Raw genomic sequence first — 23,401 nt, forward strand, 5'->3', positions numbered from 1 at the left:
AGATGCGGTACATATACACAATGGAATATTACTCAGCCGTAAGAAATAAACAGATCCTACCATTTGCAACAACATGGATGGAGCTAGAGGGTATTAGGCTCAGTGAAATAAGCCAGGCGGAGAAAGACAAGTATCAAATGATTTCACCTATATGTGGAGTATAAGAACAAAGGAAAACTGAAGGAACAAAACAGCAGCAGAATCACAGAACCCAAGAATGGACTAGTAGTTACTAAAGGGAAAGGGACTGGGGAGGATGGGTGACAAAGGAGGGATAAGGGCCGGGGAAAAAGAAAGGGGGCATTACGATTAGCATGTATAGTGTTGGGGGAGCACGGGGAGGGCTGTGCAACACAGAGAAGACAAGTAGTGATTTTACAGCATCTTACTACACTTATGAACAGTGACTGTGAAGGGGTATGTGGAGGGGACTTGGTGAAGGGTGTGCCTAGTAAACATAATGTTCTTCATGTAATTGTATATGATACAAAAAAAATTTTTTTAATATTTAATGCAGAAAAAAAGATGATAATGACTTAGACAAAGGAGGCAGCAGGAGAGAAAGATATGATTAAATTACAGATATGTTTTTGAGAAATGTCTGAATGGACAGAAACTGGGTTGTAGGGAAAAGAAAGTCTTCAAAACTATATATTTGGAACTGGAACACTGCAGTTGCCAAAACTGAGATAGGAAGGGACTACAAATGGGTGGCAGTTTGGGATGGGGGGATATCTGGAGTTCAGTTTTGAACACACTAAGTTTGAGATGTTCATTAGCTATCCAAGTGCAGGTATCAAATTGAACATATTGTCCTGGAGCTAGATATATAGTCCTGAATACCAGGGTAGAGTTGTGGGTTAGATATATAAATTCAGGGGTCATTAGCACATACATGATATTAATATATATGGTATCAGACATATGGATATAAAAGATAACAATGACTGACTCTTGGAAAAGAGCACCAGATCTGTAGCAGGGAAACAAAGCAAATAATGGTATCATCCTAGAATCTGACTGAAAAGTGCTTCCAAAAGGAGGGAGTGGGCAATTGTGCCAAATGCTGATGGCAGGTCAAATAAAAAGAGGTCTGAGAAAAAAACGACAACTGAGTTTAGCAACTGGATGTCAAGGTTGATTTTGAAAGAAGAGTTTTCACGTTGTGGTAGAGATAAACAAAACGTGATTAGAGAGAGTTTAAGAAAGAATGAGAGGCAAGAAACTAAAGGTAGGAGAAAGTAATTTTGTTACAAAAGGGTCAAGAAAAGACTGGGGCATGGGCAGGAGAGGATGAGGCTGTTAAGAACAGTAGTACCTTTTCTACTGCCCAGAACATTCCACCTTGTATTGCAGTTAACTTTGTACAAGTCTGCTGCTACACTGACCAACAGCCAGATAACCCCCTTGAGGGCAAGAACTGTATCAAGCATCTTCTACAACCAACTGCCACTGTGGATAAGTTACTTTACACTACTGAGGGATTTCAGTTTCCTTTTTTGTAAAATATTCCGAGTATCTGGAAATCTGATAATTTTGAAGATCCATTTCTAACATTTTATGATTCTATAGTCTTTCCAAATCCTCTGAATAGTATTTGAAGAGCTGAGAACAAAAATATACTGAGGCTATATTTTTAAAAAGACATCTCACCGAATTTTTATATAGTTCACTGAAAGTAATACATAAAATCACCATATCTTCAGAACAGTGAGTTTACAAATCCCTCCAAAATCCATTTGCATTTATTTTACTTAACTAATAAAAGGCTTTAAAAAAAGAAATATACTAATATTCTGGAAACATTTTTTCATCTTCTGGCAGTAGGATATTTAAGCAGACTTAGCACAAGTTCAAAAATGCTCATCAAACATACCAAACCTCCAAGTTCTTAAAAAAGACAAACATTTTTTGCCACTAGTAAAATTTTAGACAATATAAAAGGAAAGCCTTTTGTTTTAAAAAAGTCTTACTTACACATGAAAAGATGCTCCATATCATTAATCATCAGAGAAATGCAAATTAAAACTACAATGAGATAGCACCTCACACCAGTTAGAATGGCCAACATCCAAAAGACAAACAACAACAAATGTTGGCAAGGATGTGGAGAAAGGGGAACCCCCCTAACACTGCTGGTGGGAATGTAAACTAGATCAATCGTTGTGAAAAGCAGTATGGAGGTTCCTCAAAAAACTAAAAATAGAAATGCCATTTGACCCAGGAATTCCACTACTAGGAATTTACCCCAAGAATGCAGCACTCCAGTTTGAAAAAGACAGATGCACCCCTATGTTTATCGCTGCACTATTTACAATAGCCAAGATATGGAAGCAACCTAAATGTACATCAGTAGATGAATGGATAAAGAAGATGTGGTACATATACACAATGGAATATTACTCAGCCGTAAGAAATAAACAGATCCTACCATTTGCAACAACATGGATGGAGCTAGAGGGTATTATGCTCAGTGAAACAAGCCAGGCAAAGAAAGACAAGTATTAAATGTTTTCACTCATCTAAAATGGGGTATAAGAACAAAGGAAAAACTGAAGGAACAAAACAGCAGCAGACTCACAGAACCCAAAAATGGACTAACAGTTGCCAAAGGAAAAAGGACTGGGGAGGATGGGTGGGAAGGAGGGATAAAGGGGAAAAAGGGGCATTCCGATTAGCACACATAATGTAGCAGTGGGGGTGGGGGGACATAGGAAATGCAGTATATACAGAGAAGATAAGTAATGATTCTATAGCATCTTACTACGCTGATGGACAGTGACTGTAGTGGAGTATGTGGGGGGACTTGATAATAGGGGCAGTCTGAGTCTAGTAACCATAATATTCAAGTAATTGTACATTAATGATATCAAAATAAAAAATAAAAAAAACAAAAAAGCCTGACTTAGACTATGTCTATTTTTATTTGATATTTACTATCTATAAAACAAAGACTAATGTGTGTAACTGTTGAACCACTGTGTTGTATACTTGAAACCAATACATATTGTGTATCAACTATACTTCAATAAAACATAAAAATAATAAAATAAAACAGACTATTTACAAGGAGCTTATAAGAAAAAGCTTAATATTCTGGCTTTAATTCTCATAAATAGATGCACTGTTAATTTGTAATTGCTAGTGGACTGATTTACTTGACTTTTGCTTTAGAACTGAATCACAGAATGCTTAATCCCAAAAATTAAAACAAAGCAACGTGAAAAATACTACCTTGCTCTCCAATAAAAAGAATCAAATATAAAGAGAAGAGTAGGGAAATTTTAGAATATACTCAAGAAACAAGAATTTCAATTCCTCTTAATTACGTTGTTGATCAAACAGAGAATGAAGAAACAAACATTAGCAACTAGCCATGCAGTTCAAAATCATGGGCTTTCAAGTGGGTTACCCAGGTCTGAGTCCCAACTCCACTATTAGCTGGTTATATATATGACCTAGAGCTACTTAAACTACATAAGCTTATGTTTTCACTTTCATAAAAGAGAAGATGATAATCCCTATTTTACACAAAATTCGCTTCACTTGATTAAAGTGCCAGATAGATGATGTGTTCTCAAATACTCACCAAAAAAATGGGGAGATATACAAACATATAGCAGTACCCACACAGCAATAAAATGGAATAAGCTAGTGATAAACACAACCTGGCAGTATGCTGAGTGGGAGAAGCCAGTGTCCAAAACTTACATACTCTATGATTCCATTTATATGATACTGTCCAAAAGACAAAGTGCAATGATGAAGACATCAGTGGCTGTAGGGGTATGGATTAGGGGTAGAGTGTGACTACAGAGACCATGAGGGAGTTCTGAAGAGTGACGGAACTGTTGTATATTCTGATTATGGTGGTGGCTAAACAAACTCATACAAATGTATACATGTGTCAAAATTTATAGAATTGTATACCTTCAACAAAGTGTCAATTTTATTTCATAATAATTTTTTTTAAATAATAAAAAAAACAAAACCTCCAATAACCCAAAAACTCTACTCCTGTCCATAATCATGAGAAAATACCAGACAAAATCAAACTGAGGGACATTTGCAAAAATATCTGACCAGTAATCTTTAAAGTGTCAAAGTCAAATAAAAAACAAGGAACCATCACAGATTTGAGAGGATTAGGAACACATGATAACTAAGTGCAATGTAATATATCCTGTATGGAGCCTGGAACAGGAAAAGGAGATTAGTGAAAAAACTAAGAAAATCCTAAACAGTTTAGTTAATTGTATTGTACCAATGTTAATTTCTTAATTTTGATCATTGTACTGTGATTATGTAAACTGTTAACATTAGTGGGCGCTGGATGAAGAATATACAGGAACTCTCTGTACTACTTAACGCAATTCTTTTATAAACCTAAAATCATTTCAAAATAAGTTAACAAATACTAAAATCATAATCTTAAGGAAAAGGTTTACATTAATTTCATAAAGCAAAAATATATGGGGAAACACAAACACCATTTAATTTCACTTATATGTGGAATCTAAAAACAAACAAAAGAAAATGAACAAAACAGCAGTAGACTCACAGACACTGAGACGTGACTGGTGGTTACCATAGGGGAGGGGTTGGGGTGGTAGGTGAAGGTGATAAAGAGGCACAAAATCTCAATCATAATATAAATTAGTGAGAAGGATGAAAGTACAGCATAGAGAATACAGCCAATAGTTCTGTAACCCTTTCTATGTTGACAGACAGTAACTACACTAGTTGGAGTGAGGATTTAATAATGTATGTAACTATCAAATAAAGCACTATGTTGTATACTTGAAGCCAATATAATATTTCATATCAACTAACTTCAATAAAAACATGTATTTTAAAAAAACACATTGTTTCTTTCTCTTTCAAAAACAACCCAATGACATCTTGTATATTTTGAATACCTTAATATACTTTGAATACCTAGTATAGGTTTTACCTACACTAATAAAACAGATTCTACCATAAATTTCATAATTAGCTGTGCTACTTCCAATGCATAAGTTTAAAATTCTATCAACATTTGATTTCCCAATTCAAGAATGATATCTTTAAGTAACTTCTCATAAATTCTACTTCTTAATAGTCCCGCTAAAAAAAAACCTTCAATAGCTTACCAGCACCCACAGAATAAATTCCAGTACAAGATATTTTTGCATCCTGACTTTAGTCTATTTGTTGTAGCCTCACCAGTGGCCATTCCAACTCCCTACATACCCCACAATCCAGCTTTGCTGCCTTTATTAGTTCAGAGTGTGCTTTCTAACCCCACATTCACTCACCTTCCCCACCCATTGAATCTCCTGCAAAGCCTTTCTGTCCTCTATTGTTACAAGGAAAAACTGGTCACTTCCTCTTTATGCTCCCACAGTATTCTGTTAATGATATAACAGATGCATGTATCACATTGTTTATCCATTCATAAATATATTTAAGCACTGCTACAATATGTAAAGCACTCTAGTAAGTGTTGGGGGCCTAAAGGTGAATTGATTTTGTTCTTAACTCCCCCTGCCTACTCTGCTGGAATATCTGGTAAAGAATATTGCACTTTTTTTTTTTAATCATTTGTTTACATGTCTCATTTTGGTCATCTACTTCAGCCTAATAGCATTCTTGACCCACAATAGTTGCTTTAATAAATATTTGCTGAATGAAAACATTTGGAAGTTCAACTAAATAATGGCTCAATGATAAATCTGTTTTTTTCTCTTCCACATGATCTAAACCATTCTCAAGTCATTTCTGTATATGTCTAAATTACACAAAAAGCAGGGCCCCTTTCTCACTTCCCTGAACCCAGTATCTATGAAAAGGTTGGTTAGGCTGGGTCTGGCAGCCCTGAGGATCAAGCCCAGAGCAGTAAAGCTTTGCATCTGAGAGAATATCTTCTGGATTAGTCTCAGTACTTATACCTGCACATCTCATTATATTAATACACTATGAATAAAATGAGAAACAGAGAGAGACTGAAAGAGGAGGAGAGAACAAAGAAGAAAAATTCCCAATAGTTTAAGACTGATTGAATATCCAGTCGGCCCTGTCCTTCAACTTTTGGCCTTCTGTCCCTTTCAGGCTTTTACTTATACTGCCTCCTGTCAATAAACTTCCCTAATTAGAAACTAGTTGGTATATTTTTCAGTAAAAGGGATATTCAAATAAGATATTTAGCCTACACACTTTATTTATTTGTGTTTCATAATACTGTGTGGATGGAACAATGGTTTCTTTGAACTCATATTTTTACTATTATCACAAAGAATACATTTTAGCTATAGCTAAACTGCTCTGCTGCTCTTCTTCCATACTTGAACCCATAACCATAACAAAACTTTAAAAATTTCAAAGTATTTCAGATTTACAATCATTTTAGTAATTAAAATCCTTGGTATTTTAAATTCTATGTATTCTGATGTTCTCAAACTTCTATCTCCAGGTCTTGCTCCTGAACTCCAGATTCTTCTCTCCAATTTGACAACTCCAGTCAAATGTCTGAGAGTCTTCTCAAACTTAACATATCCAAACCTGAATTCCTGATCTTCCTTCCAAAATCTACTCAATCCCCAATTTTCTCAGGTCATCTTGGTGGCAATTCAATGCTGCAGAGACCAAATTCATAGCTTCATGGATGAAAAACCTTGGATCTTGACTCCTCTGTCATATACCCATATCCAAGCTGTCAGGAAATCCTGTCAGTTACTCTTCAAAATATTTAGAAGCCTATAACCACCCAACGTCATTGTTGCTATAAACCAGTCATCTCTTACCTGCATTTACTGCAATAGTCTATTTGTCTTCCTGCTTCTATTTTTCTCTCCCTACAATCTAGCCTCAAAGCAGCAGCCAGAAGTAATCTATTCAGAAAGATAAGTCAAATCATATCACTCTCCGGCTTCAGAACCCTCCTAAGGCTCCTCTTTTTACAAAGAGTAAGTCTTCATAATGCTTACAAGGACTTCAAGATCTTACTCTGGCCCCAGCCTCTACAATGGTACTGTTTTCTCTCCTTGCTATTAAACCATGAACACATCAAGCATTCTTTCCCCTTAGGTCTTTGCAACCCGTTCTCATTGCCTAGAAAGCTTTTCTTTTAGATATCCAGGTAGCTTACTCCTTTACCTTCTTGTGGTAAACTGTTGCAGTAATAGCTACTGATTTGCTCATACGTCTCTGTATGAAAAGTGACTGATCTCCCATCAAGAGGTAGCATCTACTTCTCCATCCCTTAAACGGGATTGGCCAAGTGATCTGCTTTGGGCCACTGAATTATAAAAAAAAAAAAAAAAACACACACACACACAGAGGCCTGAAAAGTATAGGCACACAGGGGCTTACCCTCTCTTGCTGCTGGGATCCCTTTTCTACCACTACGTTATCAGAGCCATAGAGAGGCCCCCAACCATGTGAGTAAAGCCACCCTAGATTATGTATCTAGCCCCAGCTGAGTTATCTCTGATCTGAAGAATCAGCCCACAGAATCCTGAGTAGTAGTAATATAGGTGATACATACGGTTGTTCAAAAATTAGGATTGCTCATTTAAAGCCAGGATCTAAAACTACTTTCACTCTAGAATCCTTTCCTTTCTGTAACACCCCAAACTTTTAAAACCTCATAAATATTTTGACCTTTAGAATTTACTCTGAACCACCGTAGTAGGCATTTCCCAAATATAAGGATACTAAAATATGTATAATCTGCTATACACAATAAGAATTAAGACAATTACAAACTAGAGAAATAAATTCCCAAGATTTACCAACCTCTCTGCCTTTGTTCTTGCTGTTTCCCCACTATCCTCTCTCCCCATACTTCAAGATTCTGCTAAAGTTCATCTGAAAGAAAGAATACAGAAGAAAAATGAAGAAGTTTGGAAAAAAAAAATGAAGAGGGATGTGCCTTACCAGACAATAAATTATCTCAAGTAGCTAGCTAAATGTAGGACTAGATATATACTATTCTATTTAATCTTTTAAAAAAAGACATCTGGTGGTATCAAAGAAAGATATCTGATACTGTATACAAACATAGGTTATAATAAAAATGGCATCAATGAAAACATTAAATTCTAATTTTGTCTGGGGACAAAAAAACCCACAGAAGGGAAGATTGTCCATTGGACATTAGCTAACAATTTCAAACCATTGTTAATCATTTTTTTAAATCCCTAAGTCACATTATTTCAATTAGAGACTTAAATGTTAAAAAGAAAGAGAAATACTAAACATCTGTATACTGTTTGGCAAGGAATGTCTTCCTGTGTATAATACAAATGACAGAAAAAATGTAAGGAAAGGATGACATTTGACTACATAAAAATTTTAAAGCACCACAATCAAAGCTAAGGTGAAGTTCAAACTAGGGAGAAAATATGGCCAAAAGACCTTAAAAAAAAAAAAAGGAAAGGAAAGGAAAACCAAACCAAACCAAACCTAGTCTTGGGTTTAGTTTACATAGACAAATACATGTGTTGAAACTCAGCAAATGATTTACAAAACAAAATTCTTGCTCCACTTTAAAAACCAAAACTAGAAATCTTAGGCAATATATTGTGGGTGTGTAAGAAAGACAACAGTGGGCTCATTCTCAAAGAAAACAGCCTGGCCTCTTCATCAAAAGATTGATCGACGAACATCCAATTTTGTTTTAAGTTAAAATAAAATGTTTAAATTAAAAAAGTCATGTATTTAATTTTATGTAAATTGTACCTCAAAATAAAAAAACACTAAACAAATTATGAAACTGCAATCAACAATAAGCATGCTAAAGTATTTCAATGGAATGTACTAATGCCTGCAATTTACTTTAGATAGAAGGATAAATGTGTGATAAAACAAAAATAAAATGTTAACAGTACAATCTAGGGGGAGATATATGAGTGTTCATTATAAAACTTCAACTTTAAAAACTTTCATAAAATGTGGGAGGAAAAAAACTATTATTAACTAAACAAAACACTAATAGAAAACATGGGTGTTCAGCATGAATAGGCACTTCACAAAAGAAACGTGGCCCAATGCAAGAAAAGATATTCCAAGTTGTTCATTCTTAAACCTCAGAGCACAAAAACAATACCAGTTTTCACCTATTAAGATAGCCAAGAGTAAAATGATTAAAAAGGGTAGAGGACAAATAAATGACATCACACTCTATTCATGGGAATAAAAGAATATCATTCCAGAAGGCAATTTCACAACTAAAAAGTCTTAATGTGTGTATCTTTTTACCCAGCAGTTTCAGTCGTCAGAATTTATTCTCACAAAATAAATATGCAAGATGTAGACAGAAATTCAGCACTATTGCTCATAATAAATAGTAAAAAACTGGAAACAAACTGTTACATAAATTAGATGTTACAGAATCCATCTCATTATATGGAATACACCATATAATTCAGTTATTAAAAGAATGATAATCTCAACAGAGATGAGGCTCAGAACCTCATCCCCCCTGCTTTGAGAGAAATCTTCTGCATCCGTGGATGTCTTGCTGCCCTTGTCTAGCCTGGATTAACACTTAGTCCATAGGCACACACCTGATCGATCATCTGATCATCTACATTTGCCCTCTTACAGGACTAAACTATGTTTTCTACCTTTATCTTGCATCTACCTACCACTTCAGCATTTTATTAAAAATAAAAATAATAATAATAATAGAGGGAGAAATGTGCGATCCACATATAAATCAAGTACAAAAATCAAACGAATATTCATATTTGACCTGATTGTTTATAGGTCATAATGCGTGATCAAAACCGAAAGTTTCTGTGATGAATGCCCTTGTACTGTTCACCATGTAAGAATTTATTCACTATCTAAGAATTCGTTCACCATGTAAGAACTTGTTCGTTGTGCTTCAGAAGATTGGAGACTGATGAGAATTAGGCTTGAGATGGATTAATGATTGTACATTGAGCATTGACCCCCCCTATACTGAATTTTATTGTTGTTAACAACCATTTGATCAATAAATATGAGAGATGCCCTCTCAAAAAAAAAAAATGATTATATAAAATGGTATAGACAGGAAAAATTTCCAGGATACATTAAGTGAAATATGCAAGCATCTGTCACTGTACAATAAACATTTACACGTGTATGGTTCTCATTTCAATATCTGAAGTAATGGTCAATGAGAAGTTAATGGTACTTACACTGGTTAGTAAGACTTTTATGAGTACTACTGTTGGCTTTGTTATTCGGTAAATAACTTCTGTGCACCTAGCACTGTTCTGTAGAAAGGATAGAGTCAGTTTACCTGCAGACCCAGGTAAACAAACAATTCAGATATAGTTCCTGCCATGTAAGAAGGAAATCAACAAAGTGACATTAAGGGTAACCAAGAAAACCTATTTTAGATAGGGAAGGCCTCTCCAAAAATGTGACAGCTGCTTTGAGACCTCAATAATAAAGAGCCAGTCAATGTAGTGTCTCGGGAGAAATACTACTAGCAGAGGAAGTTACAGGAGCAAACAAAGGCAATGCAGTAAAAGGAAGCACCACAGCCCTTAGAATACAGGGAGGAGGGAAGAAGTACGGGAGAAAAATAGTTGTACTGTACATGTGGTACTTTTACAACCAGGAAAAAGGATCAAACTAGTTTAGTCCTAAAAAACAAACAATGTTTATCACAGGCAGACAAAATTTTGAAATTCTTTCCTTGAGAAGTGCTTGATGTACATATCTCACTTAAATTCTCATGACATAGCTATTAACAAGCATCCAAGTCCAAGTAGAGCATTCTTGAGGCAATAATTCCCCAAAGCCATTTCACAGAGTAGATGCATGAGAAAGACATGGGCAAGCAGGTGCGTGCATGCGCCCGGACACATGCACACACCAACACACTGAGAGTCCTACACCTGAGATTCAAATTTAGTAGTCTTACTTGGACCCAAGATTCTCCATTTTCACTGCCCAGATGATCAGAAGTTAGTGTACTGACAAACAGACCTTCATATCTCAATAGGCCTGACAGTACCTGTGTGTGAAGACTGCAGGATACTGTATCTAGATTAAGTTAACAGGAAGGTCATATTTGTATTCGGTAGAACCTATATAGGGTATCAGCAAGATATGTAATATATTTTTCAAATATTTCATAGATCTAAAGAAGGTATTTTTTTTTTGAGAGGGCATCTCTCATATTTATTGATCATATGGTTGTTAACAACAATAAACTTCTGTATAGGGGACTCAATGCACAATCATTAATCAACCCCAAGCCTAATTCTCAACAGTCTCCAATCTTCTGAAGCATAACGAACAAGTTTTTACATGGTGAACAAGTTCTTACATAGGGAGTAAGTTCTTACATGGTGAACAGTGCAAGGGCAGTCATCACAGAAACTTTCGGTTTTGATCACGCATCATGAACCATACACAATCAGGTCAATTATGATTATTCATTTGATTTTTATACTTGATTTATGTGTGAATCCCACATTTCTCCCTTATCATTATTATTATTATTTTTTTAATAAAATGCTGAAGTGGTAGGTAGATGCAAGATAAAGGTAGAAAACATAGTTTAGTGCTGTAAGAGGGAAAATGCAGATGATCAGGTGTGTGCCTATAGACTAAGTATTAATCCAAGATAGACAAGGGCAACAAAACATCCACGGATGCAGAAGATTTAAAATTTTTTAAATCCATGCTTTTCCTTAAAAAAAAAAAAAAAACTCCATGATTTGACACCCAACTGCCACACAAACCTCCAACTCCATCTATCATTCTTTCTCCCTCCCTTCACACCAAACTTCAAGGATTTGTCTAAACTCCGTTTCTTTATTTCTCATTCTTTTGACTCATTCTAATCTAATTTAATCTAATCCTGCCCCTATCAGGCCACTAAATCTGTTCAAACTACAGCCAATGACTACACAGAGCTAAATCCAATTAACACTTCCAGATATTATTTTGTTAGACCTAATTAATGCTCTCTCCTGGTTTTCTCCCAATCCTGCACTACTTTTCCTGAGTCTCCTCTGCCCCAACTCCTGTATCTCAACACTAAACACTAGAGGTCCTGAAGTTCTGCTGAAAACCCCCTTCTCATTCCAGACACCCTCGGGGCAAACACATTCATTTCTAAGGTTTCAACTACCAAGTCAGATAATGAAGGTGAAAATTACCTCTGCTCAATTACTCTTGAAAATTCCCTTGAATTCCCTTTAAGAACATTTTACATTAACAGACCATAGTGGCAACCAATATATTATCTAAATAAATATAAATGAACCATTTTCCCTCTGACAGTCAAGCACCAGATTAAGAAGATAATTTGTATTATTGGCCACACTGTATGAAAAGATACCTAATTTTTCTCTCTACTTCTACTCCATTCCACCTACATACCCACCCCGGTTTAAAACCCATCAATGTCTGCCCACTCTGATTAAGATAAAATTCAAAACCCTTAACATGGTCTAAACAATGCCTTATATGACCTGACACTTGCCATCCTCATCTCCCCTCTCATTTCGCTGCTACAGCCTTCAGGGCCTACTTTCATTTCCCAAATCATATCCTTTCCTGCTTTGGAGCATTTGCAAAAATGCTACTTCCTCAGCCTCCCCTCCCTTCCCATTCCCCTCTTTGTCCTAGCCAATGCTTACCCACCCTTCAGGTCTCTATTGAAATGCCATTTCCGAGGGAAGCCTTTTCAATAGAGCCCTTCCAGCCCAGTTAGGGGGTCTCCCTGTTACGTATGTAATACTCAAGCACACTTTTTACTTGCTGAATCAAGTCTGTCTTCCCCACTAAACTATAAGCTTCACGAGGATCTTGTCTGCTTTCATCATTATATCCCCAGTACCTAACACCTGAATATCAACCAAATTAGTAACTTCAATTACAATAAAGATGGCTTTTTCATGTTTACAATTTGCATATCCAAATATAAATTCAAATTTACCTTTTTAAAACCTGTGGTTAACACACAGAATTTATCACCTTAGCCATTTTTAAGTGTATAGTTCACTAGTAATAATTACATTTATACTGTGAAACCAATCTCCAGAAATCTTTTCATCTTGTAAAACTGAAACTCTATACACATTAAACAACTCCCAATTCCCCCTCCCCACAACCACTAGCAATCACCATTCTACTGTGTCTCTGTAATTCTGACTATTCCAGGTACCACATACAAATGCAATCATGTACTATTTGTCTTTTTGTGACCAGTTTATTTCACTTAGTATACCTTCCAGGTTCATCCATGTTGTAGAATGTCAGAATTTCCTCCCTTTTTTAAAGCTATATTCTATTATATCAATATAAACCCCGCTGTGTTTATCCACTTACTGATGGACACTGGGTTATGCTTTTTGGCTATCATAAGTAATGCTGCTATGAACACAGATATACAAACATCTCTTTTGAGACTCTGCTTTTAATTCTTTTGGGCATATAGCCAGAAATGTAACTGCTAGATCATATGGTAATGATATTTCTAATTTTTAGAGTAATTGCCATACTGGCTCCACAATGGCTATACCATTTTGCATTGCCATGAACAGTATACAAAGGTTCCAATTTCTCCACTTTCTTTCCAACATGTTATTTTCTGTCTTTTTTTTTTATAGCAGCCATCCTAATAAGTGTGAGGTGGCAAGTTTGCTTTTAAATGAACTTTACATACTTTCTTCTTCCTTCCAACACATGGCAAAAAGCCCTTGTGGATAAAATGAAAGTTCCTGTGGCCAGAAACTCTCACCTGGCCCTGGTTGGCTAGTTCACTACACACGTGTGGGCAATATGTTGCTATTGACTCTATATAAAGAACTCAGCAGTGCTCTGGGTAGCACAGCAGCAGGAGAGCAGGGACTGGAGGGGTGGCAGTGCCAAGGACAGAGAGTGACACACCTGCAGGGGCAGAGAGGCCCAGAGACAGAGACCGGCTTGCTGCATGCAGACTCTAAGTGGATGGAATTCTAGTGATCGACCTGCCACTGTGGGAATAAAGTTGGGTACAAACCCTTTCACCCCAAGAACATTCCATTGTCATTTTTTGGTCTCATTGAATCTATAATGAACTTACCCAGGGCTGAAACCCATTGGTAAGTCACATGTACAGTGCCACTGTTGATAAAATGAAGGTTCCTGTGGCCAGGATTCTCACCTGGCCCTGGTTGGCGAGCTCACTACACACATGGGCAATACATTGTTATTAACTCTATATAAAGAGCTCTGCCCAGTGGCATGGTGGCACGGCTGCAAGGCTGCAGGAGAGCAGAGCAGAGGCTGGAGTGGTGGCAGCACCGAACACAGAGGCCCAGAGGACGGCTGTGTGGGACAACTATGCAGAGAGGCCCAGAGGACGGCTGTGCGGGCAAAGAGGCCCAGAGACAGACTGGCTTGCTGCGTGCAGGATTGCTCTGAGTGGATGGGATTTTAGTGATTGACCTGACACAGTGGAAATAAAGTTAGGTATAACCCTTTCACCCCAAGAACGTTCTACTGTTACTTCTTTGGTCACACTGAATCCATAGTGAACTTGCCTGGGACTGAAACCCATTGGCAAGACAGCCCTCTTAAAATATGCTCTGTAAACTAACAAAAGACTTAGAAGATATTGAAGATGGAAAATAAGAAAATCTTTCAGAGTGTTTTAAGGGACAATAAAATTGTGGTTCATGTGAAATGGCAAGAAAATTAGGGAGAACAAATCAAGAAAAGGGTTTTCCACTTATCTGAAATTCTCTGGAAGCCAAATGCCTGCTTGGAATCTTGAATTTCTTAAGACTATGTTTTGTCTTTTCATCAGGCTACTTTCCCTCACCCCTACCTCCGACCTAAGTTCTGGTCAATCAGGGACTTAGCCTGTGGTGAAGCCCTTCCTGTCATACTCTTCCTTTCTACTTCAGCTCTGGCAGCTGGGTCAGAGCCTGCCCGATGCAGTGTGTGATGGAGTGGCAGGGCTCCTTCCTTCCCAGGAAACAGGGTCATCTGTGCTCCTTTGCCGAAGATGGTATTAGTGATAAACACAAATGTTAGGAAGGCTGCAGTAAAACAAACCCCAAAAAGTGTGAACAACCTTGAAAGCGTGAATTAAATGTTTAATTAAATATGGAAATAGATATATTGCTTTCTTTGCATGAAACTTTTTATCAACACATCCTAAATCTGAAATATCCTGGTCTTGGAATTTTGAATCCAGAGGAAACTTTAGCCAAATTAAAAGATTAAACTATAAAGATTTAAAACTATCTGGATTGGCCTCTCTGGATCTAGATATCCCTAGTTAAGTACCTTCCCCGAGATCTAAAATAAAGCAGGAGTTTTAAATCAAAAGTACTTAATAATGAGTAGTTTGCACTCAAAAATAAGACATTAAAATTTACACACACACAAAACTTATAAAACAGCTGTTATTCCTTATTAAAATTCAAGTTGTCTTTGGACACTTCACTGGAATCACTTCACAAAAATAATGTTTTATATTTACTTTTGTGAAAATGAACCCAGGTGTGAAAAACAAAAGGGAATACTATCATTAATGCTAAACCAGTTACCATTCTGGCATAAAGAGGCAGTTTCTTAAGCATAGGCTAAATATTAAACTAAAATCTTTATAGAAGTTCAATGTCATTTACAGTTTTAAAAACTGTATGATGATAAAACCATTAAAGAAGGTTAGAAAACAAATATATCTCTAACTTTACTGGCTCTTCACCTACATACTTAGGAGTAAATGGACCACGAGGTGTTTTGAAAGTTACTTTTCTTAAATATCTGCATATTATTTTCTGTATGGCAACGTACCTTGTGAACCTAGCTAAGCATGTGCATTTTCAACATAGTCTACTTCACTTAACATTACACAGTATATATACATCAACTGTAGAACATAAGATATCAAATGTAGAAAATAATAATTTAGAAAAGTCAGCCTGTCTTGCCAATGGGTTTCAGCCCCGGGCAAGTTTGCTATGGATTCGGTGTGACCAAAGAAATTGACAGCAAAACGTTCTTTGGGGTGAGAGTTTATTACCTGTCTTGTTCTCCAGCGGCAGGTGGAGCACTAGCGTCTCTGCCTCCACCCAGAGCACTGGGCTGAGCTCTTTTTATAGAGTCAACAGCCATGTATTGCCCACAGGTGTGCAGTGAGTTGGTCAACCACCGCCAGGTGAAAATCCTGGCCACAGGGGCTCTCATTTTATCCACACAGCCACAATCCCATACACTTAAGTTAAATAAAACCAAACATTTAAAGTATATTATCATGTTTGTCGCACTATACTTTTGAGAAAAACACAGAGAAATAAACATTAAAATCATTACCATTATTTTTGAAAATCTCCCCATTACTAAAATGTAAGCTCCCAAAGGTGAAGTGTCAGGTAACTTAAGGGGCTACTGATTCAGCTGACCCTTCATCCATTCTCTTCCTCTGCCTGGATTTTAGTCAGAAAGGACAGTACACTGCTGACCTCGGAAAGCTGCTTCAGCCCACTTCTGCTTCACTGTTAACACAAATTTCAAGCACTAAATGGCTACTCCGCCCATCCTGACACCTCAGGGAATACAAGTGTGTAAGTCATTTAGGACATGAGGCTATAAACAGCTCATCTGATGGGAAAGTTTTATTTTGCAGAAAGGGAATCATTTCCTGAGTTAAAAGAGCAAATAAGTTTTTCACAATCACTTTTTATTTTGATTCAAGCTAGTTTACCAGTTTAGGTTGTGAACAGACTGCTCTTTCAAATAAGCAGATATACATTAAAATCCAAATTGTTTACATGTAAATACAATTAAGGTAATTCATCAAAGCATGGAGAATTCTTAACAGTAAAATCCAGGGCTACAAAAAATGGGATGGGAAGGCCACTTTCACTTAGCCCAAAAAAGGGAAGGTAGAGTTTTCACAAATTTCTCAATAAATACAACTCTCAAGGACAATACCATATATATTATAAAATAGGATGAAAAAAATCAGTCCAATATAAGGAAGAAAGGTCATTTTACAACAGACCTACATGCCACAATGTTTTAAAAAACACACTCTGATATGAAATATCTGGAGCAAAGTATGCCATTTAAAAAGCATTCTTGAATTTCTTTGCAACGTTTTTAAAATATTGATTGTATTTTAGATTTCATTTATTTAAAAGCCTCAGAAAAAGCTCAGAAAACAAATTTCAACTTTCTATTTAATGAACATAACCACATATACCAACGTGGAAGAACCATAATTCATTCTAAAACAGTCAATTTCAAATGAAATTTTATTTGTCTGGAGGGTTTTAGTTCTAAGCTGATCTGTCCACAGGGTGGCAGTATCACAGTCTTAACTTTGGCTCTGGAGTCAAACAACAATTTCAGTGTTCAACAAGTCACACACATACACATGGGGCGATAAAAATCTACTCTCTGACCAGCCCAAGTAACAAAAATTACCTGTCCTCTCCGAAAGCATCTATGCTTTCAAACTTCCTTATTTCTTCTAGGAGTATTTACTTCCTGACATCTTAAACTTTTCCTCAATGTACCTCTTCTATCTGGTCCTTTCTATTCTGCTGCCACCACCCTATTTAGGGAGAGATTAGAGGCAAAGGAAGCTGTCATATTATTATTACTATACTGCAAAAGACCCTTCAGCTTGGTCAAAGCCTAACCCAGGGAGCGTGGGTAGATGGGAATGGACCCCAGGAACAATCCTTCCATCCTCCAGTTAATCCTGTATACTGCTACCAAAGTAATTTCATTAAACACTTAACATTGTACCATAAATCCCTCCCAGCAAAATAAACTCCTTATCCCAAAATCACCAGAAATCTCTCCCAGCTAAATAAAATCCTTATCCCAAAATTCAAGCACCTCCACAATCAGAACTTTCCAAAATCTTCTATCTAAATGTTCTGCAAAAATCAAGGGGATTTGTAAAATAAATTCACTTTGAATAGACCTGTGACTTTCTGGTTTTCATTCATTCAAGTGGTTTCTGAATACTCACTGAGTGCCCACCATTGCTCCATGTGCTGATGACACAGAAAGCAACAAGTCAAAGTCCCTGCTCCAAAGTCACTCTCCTGGCTGGACACTTGGGGTGAGAGCTGTTAGGGTAAGGGAGAGAAGTCCCCACACATTTCCAGCTCTCTGCAGGTAAGGGATAAAGCTGTTCCCAGACACGGGCCACTGGAAAACACACTAAGGTTTGGGGGGAATATAAAAAGATACCAGAGAAGATCTGCCAGCACTGACATTGTCTGCTACATGCCCTAATCTATTTTTGCAGCCTCATTTCCCATTCCTATACTATTTGTACCCTCAGTTCAACTAAAATGTGCTACCAACTGTTAATGTGCCTCTGCTCCTGCTTGTTTCCTTAATGCCTTGCCTCCAACCATATTACCTCCACCAGAAAAAGCTCAACCAGCTGTCAAACCCCGTCTCAAATGCTGTCTCCTAGAGAAGACCGTTTCCTATTCCCTTCACACAAATCCAGATGTGATATTCCGGAGCACTTCAAACCCTTCTAACACTTGGCTTAGTCCCTTGTGAGCAGTTATCACACTGCACTGTATCAAAATTATCTGTATATTTTAATCTGTAATCAGTATACTCCTTTATCAGTTATTTACTGAGTACTTAACCATACTCCTGGACTACCTAGGAGCTAGAGTTGCAATGTTAAATCATCCCATTAGTATTTTTAAATACTTAATATCCAAATGATAAATAAAGTGTAGAGACAAAATATTGTATGTGCTTTTAATTGCTTCGATCTTTTTTAACAGTTTTGGTGAGATATAATTTACATACCATAAAGGTCACCCTTTCAAAGAGAATTCAACATATTTTTAGTATATTTACACAGCTGCACAAACATCATCATAATCTAATTTTAGGACATTTTAATCACCCTAAAAAGAAATCTTGTACCTACATTAGCAGTCACTCCATCCCTCTGTTCCTTCCTGCCCCACCTAGTCCTAGGCAAATACATCCTATCCTCTTTCTCTACAGATTTGCCTATTCTGGTCATTTTATATAAATGGAATCACACAAGATGTGGTCTTTTGAGCCTGGCTTCTTTCACTTAGCGTCAATTTTGAGACTGATCTATACTGCAGTATCTATCAGTACTTCACTCCTTTTTTGCAAAATAATATTTGATTATATAGATACACTTTTTATTTATTCATTCATCAGTTGGATGGACATTTGTGCTTCTACTTTCTGCTTATGAATAATGCTGCTATAATCACTTAAACACAAGTTTTTGGTAGGTATGTGTTTTAATTTTTCTTGGGCATATACTAGGAATGGAATTGTTAGGTCATACAGTAGCTCTATGTTTAACATTTTGAGGGAACTGCCAAACTATTTTCCAAAGTGACTGCACCATTTTTCACATTTCCACCTAACAGGTATAAAGGGTTTCAATTTCCTCACTACTGTCCGAATCTTATAGAAAAGAATGACCTCAATATACAATACCCTTATCCTCAGAGAATTTATATTCTAGTGGAAGAAAAAAAACAAACAAATCCAGAAATGAGTAAATATATTAATTTCATATAGTAACAAAGAAAAAGCAGAAAATAAAACAGGGTGAAGAAAAGACCTCTTGGAGAAGACCGGAAATGTGAAGAGCTGGAAACTGCTTTCCATTCCAAAGAGTGGAAGTAGCAAGAAATAAAACAGAGGGAAAAAAAAAAGTTTAGCAAGCTCAAGAAACAAAAGGAAGCTAGTGTGGCTGTATAATGAAGAGGCAGAGAAAGTCGGGGATGAAGTTGGGGAAGTAAGCCAAGGCCAGATAATGGTGGGCCTCAGAGACCATGATAAGATCTTTGGATGTTAAAATGCAATCACCATTTCTTAATTCCTTGTATTTTTTAAATACAGGTGATCACCTATGCAAACATTTACTGTACTGTCACGTATCTTCTAACTGCCTCTAACAGTAGCAAATATTAAAGAGACTATTTGGGTAAATGCACACCATTCAGCTAGTACCACTTACTTTGTGGCCCAAGAGAGAACACCTAAAACATAACTACCAATGGTGTTTGGTAATAGACCCAAACATACAAATTAATTCTTACAAATTTATTACCTAATCTGAATCAATTTAAGGTGTATGCCTTACTGACACTACCTTGCAGCTCTGAGTACATTCAGGCCATTTTCAATACAGCAAGCCAGTAAGAATATGGCTGCAGCTCATTCTCATAACTTAAACCTAGATTTCATTCTTTTAAATTAAATTCTAATTAACTGGCTGCTTTTCACCATTTCATTACTTTTAAATATTCAACTGCTAAACATAAAAAAACCTATGGGCACAAAACATTCATTGTACATGTTTCTATCTTGAGTCTTTTAAAACATTAACTTTTCACATACTACTGCTATATTTAGTTTATTCAAAGAGACAAGAAGTGTTTTGAAAACCAGTGACATAAATGCCCTTGATAAAAGAACCTGTTACCTAGACAACATTGATCAAGTTAAAATTCCCTTCTACCAACCCAGCTGAATATTCATGGCTCTCCCTCCAGGCACTATGCACTCTTGCTAAACCAAGACTACTTGCCAGCCTCATACTTGCTCCCCCTCCACCTCAGTTTTATGATACACATTCCCTACCAAGAGAAATCCAACCAGTTTTTCAAGATCCAGGGCAAACACTCTCATCTCTTTCTCTCTTCTCCAGTCCTCTTCCCTGAGTAGAACTGATTTCTCCCCTCTGTGCTCCTGCAGCAGTTCTGCGACTCAGATGTGTCTTACCCTGTTCTGCCTGGTACACAACAATATACAAGATGAATCTGCCTCTTGGACAAAGATATTGTCACCGAACTACTCCCTGCAGCATATCCTCAAGTACATACAGAATAAAGCTATTTGCAATTACTGGGTACTCAGTTGAAAATCACATCCAGGGTTGGTACAGTATCATACCAAATCATTACAAAATGCAAGGTCAAGAGTTAAGTCCTCTCTGGAGACAAGGCAGAGGAGTCTTCCTTCCAAATTTGGATCTAATTCTTCAGCAAATGGTTTCTTAATAAAGGACACAATCCCAATCTTTATTTACATGAACCTTTTCCAATTTCATTACCTATTCAAAAACTCTTCAACAAACCTTGCAACTCTATCGTAAGCTTATGAGTTATAATTACGAAGAATTTATGAGTCTAAACCCAGAACTTAGAGAAGATGAAAGTCCTACACAAGGTCAAACATAAGATAATCACGGGGACCAAAATATGAATGCTTCAGTATTCTATCCAAAACATCCTAACATGAAGAATCTGATCAGCAACTTTTAAAACCACCTATTGTGCTTGGAGCAGAGTAAATGTTCAAATATTTGAATTAATGAAGATGACTTAAAAATTTTTAATTGTGGAAGTCTATAATGCAAAAGTAACTAATCCTTAATCACGAAGATCATATTAACAGATTATTTCAAAACTCACTGTGCAGTTAAAACTAGAAAATAGTTCAGGAACGCATATACTAACAACCAAACCTTCTGCTATTAGTAATGGCACTGACCAGAAACCAATCCACAAAGCCACTGTTTCCTTCTTCACATGCTCCCAGAGGCGCAACAGACTAAACGTTATAGCTCACCCCATTTTCTAATTTCATCTTGCATTAAGATAACGCTTTTGTTTCATTTACAGCGCACATGCTGCTGACACAGCTGCCCCTTCTTTGTAATAAACACAGGGCTTCTATATTTAAAAATACAGTGAAACTTTGTTGTAACATCCCCTCCCCAGTCTCCGGCCAATTTTCTCCCTTCAAACCCCACCTCCACTCCAGGATTTTCTATCAGCGGCGGTCAAAATGTTAGGCCCTTTGAAAAGTCAAGTTTCTTCTTTAAGTTAAGACGTTTGATCAGAGTGCTATTTTTCTTCTCTGCAGCGCGTGAGCGTGCGGGCGTCCGCGCGCGCGCGCGTTTAAAAAGGGGATAAGAGGGGAGGGGAAGGGAGGGGAGAAGACTCCCTTCCCAAGCAAACGCACTTAAGTCCGGGGCTCTTGAAAGTGGGGTTCTTCTTGGGGAGACCTCGCAGGCTGGCCTCGGCCGCCGCGGGAGGGCTGGGTAGACACGCGGCCGATCGGGCGGCGCCGCGCAGATAGATGCGCGGACCCGAAGGCGCGCCAGGGGGCACCTGGGCTCGCCGGCCCGCCCAGGGCGCCCGCCGCCGGGAGGCTGCTTTCTTCTGGGGGCTCAGTAGGGGTTCTCGTAAACACCCGACGAAGAGAGAACGAGGGCTACTTGTGGGGCGCGGTGGCCGAGGGGAGGGGACAAGCCCGCCCCGGGTCACTTGGGACGGTAGGAGGGTGTGTGCCGTGGAGGGCGCGGGGAGTAGATAAGACAGGCCGGAGTTAATCATCACCTCCTGAGCGTCTAGAAGATGACTGCCCCGGGGCCGAAGGGGCGGGAAGGCAGCCTCGGGGGAAAGTGAAACCCCTTCCCAGCGGCTCAACCCCGCCGGCCTGAGAAGGGAGGAGAGGGACTCGGAGTGCACTCGCTCCTCCAGCCAGCCCGGCGCAGCACTAGTAGCTCCCGAAGACACACAGATCACGGCGCCCCTCAACAACTACCCTAATGCTCGTTCTCAACACATTCACCCGGAGAAGGGGATGGGAAGAGAGGCAGCGGTAAGGGAAATAAAAGTTTCCCCATGCCAATTTATAAAATAACACACTGTTCCCATACCGGGAGTCGAACCCGGGCCGCCTGGGTGAAAACCAGGAATCCTAACCGCTAGACCATATGGGAAGTGCTGATATGGGGCCCACGGTGACTCACCTGACAAGTGCAACTGCCGCCGCCGCGTCCTCGGCTCGCTCCCAGCACAGTCACTCCTGTGACCGCCTCTGCGCCACTCCAGCCGCTGCCCACGCGCTCCCCGGCGAAGGAACGAGCCAGGCCCGAGCGCGCGGGCGTCGCGGGGCCTGGGCGGGGCCGCTCTTCCGCCTCGGAAAAGTTCTTAAGCAAAGTCCAGCGACTCGCTACCCCGAAACCAACTATTTCACCTCTCTTTTTTTAATCGGCCAACGGCCCCAGCCTACGAGGCCGCGTTGCTCCGCTGGTCAGAGTTCGTGCGGACTACTTGGCAAAGTTGAGGGCGGCGACGTCTCCGCAACAGCTGTTTGCGTTCGGGGCGGAGGCGGCGCGCGCGCTCCTTGGCCACGAGCCAGCGAGCCTAGAAGGGCGGAGGTTCTGGATCCCGGGGAAAGAGAGAGAGTGAAGGCGGGGTGACGCGGGGACTTGAGGCTTGAGGATCCGTTCTTCAGCGCAGGTCCCGTCGTGCCTTCACCCCTTCTGGTGACCTCAACTCCTTTATACCGACCCCACCTCTCAGGGGCCGGGAGCACCGCCCCTGTAGGGGGAGGGGAGAGGAGGAGATTGCGAGCG

General features: G+C 38.5%; 1 protein-coding gene and 1 non-coding gene across 7 annotated transcripts in view; both read right to left on the bottom strand.

Annotated features, from left to right (window-relative positions):
* Positions 1-23,319, bottom strand: part of ELF1 (E74 like ETS transcription factor 1) — a 141,078-nt gene extending 117,759 nt beyond the window's left edge. For 3 of the 6 annotated variants that reach the window (XM_073212555.1, XM_073212557.1, XM_073212550.1), the window contains exon 1: positions 22,793-23,314. The gene's annotated coding sequence lies outside the window, so the exon portion shown is untranslated. Of the gene's footprint in view, positions 1-7,776; positions 7,849-22,792 lie in introns of all 6 variants that reach the window. The other 3 variants (XM_073212552.1, XM_073212558.1, XM_073212556.1) reach the window with 3 other exon arrangements.
* TRNAE-UUC (transfer RNA glutamic acid (anticodon UUC)) lies at positions 22,691-22,762 on the bottom strand. The gene has a single exon. It is a non-coding gene; the product is annotated as a tRNA-Glu (tRNA).
* Positions 23,320-23,401: the final 82 nt, after the last annotated feature.

The sequence above is a fragment of the Manis javanica genome, chromosome 9 (assembly GCF_040802235.1).
Source record: "Manis javanica isolate MJ-LG chromosome 9, MJ_LKY, whole genome shotgun sequence".
NCBI classification, from domain to species: Eukaryota; Metazoa; Chordata; class Mammalia; order Pholidota; family Manidae; genus Manis; species Manis javanica.